Genomic DNA, 4,694 nt, shown 5'->3' with positions numbered 1-4,694 from the left:
TTCCCACTTTATAACACCATGCAATGAATATTCATCTTGTGGTATTTAACAACCCTATTGACCAACACTGTATAACACCATGAATATTCATCTTGTGGTATTTAACAAACCCTATTGACCAACACTGTATAACACCATGAATATTCATCTTGTGGTATTTAACAACCCTATTGACCAACACTGTATAACACCATGAATATTCATCTTGTGGTATTTAACAACCCTATTGACCAACACTGTATAACACCATGAATATTCATCTTGTGGTATTTAACAACCCTATTGACCAACACTGTATAACACCATGAATATTCATCTTGTGGTATTTAACAACCCTATTGACCAACACTGTATAACACCATGAATATTCATCTTGTGGTATTTAACAACCCTATTGACCAACACTGTATAACACCATGAATATTCATCTTGTGGTATTTAACAACCCTATTGACCAACACTGTATAACACCATGAATATTCATCTTGTGGTATTTAACAACCCTATTGACCAACACTGTATAACACCATGAATATTCATCTTGTGGTATTTAACAACCCTATTGACCAACACTGTATAACACCATGAATATTCATCTTGTGGTATTTAACAACCCTATTGACCAACACTGTATAACACCATGAATATTCATCTTGTGGTATTTAACAACCCCATTGACCAACACTGTATAACACCATGAATATTCATCTTGTGGTATTTAACAACCCTATTGACCAACACTATATAACACCATTAATATTCATCTTGTGGTATTTAACAACCCTATTGACCAACACTGTATAACACCATGAATATTCATCTTGTGGTATTTAACAACCCTATTGACCAACACTGTATAACACCATGAATATTCATCTTGTGGTATTTAACAACCCTATTGACCAACACTGTATAACACCATGAATATTCATCTTGTGGTATTTAACAACCCTATTGACCAACACTGTATAACACCATGAATATTCATCTTGTGGTATTTAACAACCCTATTGACCAACACTGTATAACACCATGAATATTCATCTTGTGGTATTTAACAACCCTATTGACCAACACTGTATAACACCATGAATATTCATCTTGTGGTATTTAACAACCCTATTGACCAACACTGTATAACACCATGAATATTCATCTTGTGGTATTTAACAACCCTATTGACCAACACTGTATAACACCATGAATATTCATCTTGTGGTATTTAACAACCCTATTGACCAACACTGTATAACACCATGAATATTCATCTTGTGGTATTTAACAACCCTATTGACCAACACTGTATAACACCATGAATATTCATCTTGTGGTATTTAACAACCCTATTGACCAACACTGTATAACACCATGAATATTCATCTTGTGGTATTTAACAACCCTATTGACCAACACTGTATAACACCATGAATATTCATCTTGTGGTATTTAACAACCCTATTGACCAACACTGTATAACACCATGAATATTCATCTTGTGGTATTTAACAACCCTATTGACCAACACTGTATAACACCATGAATATTCATCTTGTGGTATTTAACAACCCTATTGACCAACACTGTATAACACCATGAATATTCATCTTGTGGTATTTAACAACCCTATTGACCAACACTGTATAACACCATGAATATTCATCTTGTGGTATTTAACAACCCTATTGACCAACACTGTATAACACCATGAATATTCATCTTGTGGTATTTAACAACCCTATTGACCAACACTGTATAACACCATGAATATTCATCTTGTGGTATTTAACAACCCTATTGACCAACACTGTATAACACCATGAATATTCATCTTGTGGTATTTAACAACCCTATTGACCAACACTGTATAACACCATGAATATTCATCTTGTGGTATTTAACAACCCTATTGACCAACACTGTATAACACCATGAATATTCATATTGTGGTATTTAACAACCCTATTGACCAACACTATATAACACCATGAATATTCATCTTGTGGTATTTAACAACCCTATTGACCAACACTGTATAACACCATGAATATTCATCTTGTGGTATTTAACAACCCTATTGACCAACACTGTATAACACCATGAATATTCATCTTGTGGTATTTAACAACCCTATTGACCAACACTGTATAACACCATGAATATTCATCTTGTGGTATTTAACAACCCTATTGACCAACACTGTATAACACCATGAATATTCATCTTGTGGTATTTAACAACCCTATTGGCCAACACTGTATAACACCATGAATATTCATCTTGTGGTATTTAACAACCCTATTGACCAACACTGTATAACACCATGAATATTCATCTTGTGGTATTTAACAACCCTATTGACCAACACTATATAACACCATGAATATTCATCTTGTGGTATTTAACAACCCTATTGACCAACACTGTATAACACCATTAATATTCATCTTCTGGTATTTAACAGCCCTATTGACCAACACTGTATAACACCATGAATATTCATCTTGTGGTATTTAACAACCCTATTGGCCAACACTGTATAACACCATGAATATTCATCTTGTGGTATTTAACAACCCTATTGACCAACACTGTATAACACCATGAATATTCATATTGTGGTATTTAACAACCCTATTGGCCAACACTGTATAACACCATGAATATTCATCTTGTGGTATTTAACAACCCTATTGCCCAACACTGTATAACACCATGAATATTCATCTTGTGGTATTTAACAACCCTATTGGCCAACACTGTATAACACCATGAATATTCATCTTGTGGTATTTAACAACCCTATTGGCCAACACTGTATAACACCATGAATATTCATCTTGTGGTATTTAACAACCCTATTGACCAACACTGTATAACACCATGAATATTCATCTTGTGGTATTTAACAACCCTATTGACCAACACTGTATAACACCATGAATATTCATCTTGTGGTATTTAACAACCCTATTGACCAACACTGTATAACACCATGAATATTCATCTTGTGGTATTTAACAACCCTATTGACCAACACTGTATAACACCATGAATATTCATCTTGTGGTATTTAACAACCCTATTGACCAACACTGTATAACACCATGAATATTCATCTTGTGGTATTTAACAACCCTATTGACCAACACTGTATAACACCATGAATATTCATCTTGTGGTATTTAACAACCCTATTGACCAACACTGTATAACACCATGAATATTCATCTTGTGGTATTTAACAACCCTATTGACAAACACTGTATAACACCATGAATATTCATCTTGTGGTATTTAACAACCCTATTGACCAACACTATATAACACCATGAATATTCATCTTGTGGTATTTAACAACCCTATTGACCAACACTGTATAACACCATGAATATTCATCTTGTGGTATTTAACAACCCTATTGACCAACACTGTATAACACCATGAATATTCATCTTGTGGTATTTAACAACCCTATTGACGAACACTGTATAACACCATGAATATTCATCTTGTGGTATTTAACAACCCTATTGACCAACACTGTATAACACCATGAATATTCATCTTGTGGTATTTAACAACCCTATTGACCAACACTGTATAACACCATGAATATTCATCTTGTGGTATTTAACAACCCTATTGACCAACACTATATAACACCATGAATATTCATCTTGTGGTATTTAACAACCCTATTGACCAACACTGTATAACACCATGAATATTCATCTTGTGGTATTTAACAACCCTATTGACCAACACTGTATAACACCATGAATATTCATCTTGTGGTATTTAACAACCCTATTGACCAACACTGTATAACACCATGAATATTCATCTTGTGGTATTTAACAACCCTATTGACCAACACTATATAACACCATGAATATTCATCTTGTGGTATTTAACAACCCTATTGACCAACACTGTATAACACCATGAATATTCATCTTGTGGTATTTAACAACCCTATTGACCAACACTGTATAACACCATGAATATTCATCTTGTGGTATTTAACAACCCTATTGACCAACACTGTATAACACCATGAATATTCATCTTGTGGTATTTAACAACCCTATTGACCAACACTGTATAACACCATGAATATTCATCTTGTGGTATTTAACAACCCTATTGACCAACACTGTATAACACCATGAATATTCATCTTGTGGTATTTAACAACCCTATTGACCAACACTGTATAACACCATGAATATTCATCTTGTGGTATTTAACAACCCTATTGACCAACACTGTATAACACCATGAATATTCATCTTGTGGTATTTAACAACCCTATTGACCAACACTGTATAACACCATGAATATTCATCTTGTGGTATTTAACAACCCTATTGGCCAACACTGTATAACACCATGAATATTCATCTTGTGGTATTTAACAACCCTATTGACCAACACTGTATAACACCATGAATATTCATCTTGTGGTATTTAACAACCCTATTGCCCAACACTATATAACACCATGAATATTCATCTTGTGGTATTTAACAACCCTATTGACCAACACTGTATAACACCATGAATATTCATCTTGTGGTATTTAACAACCCTATTGCCCAACACTGTATAACACCATGAATATTCATCTTGTGGTATTTAACAACCCTATTGACCAACACTGTATAACACCATGAATATTCATCTTGTGGTAT

This window comes from Oncorhynchus kisutch, linkage group LG24 (assembly GCF_002021735.2).
Source record: "Oncorhynchus kisutch isolate 150728-3 linkage group LG24, Okis_V2, whole genome shotgun sequence".
Taxonomy (NCBI): Eukaryota; Metazoa; Chordata; class Actinopteri; order Salmoniformes; family Salmonidae; genus Oncorhynchus; species Oncorhynchus kisutch.
This window is presented reverse-complemented; position numbering follows the sequence as displayed.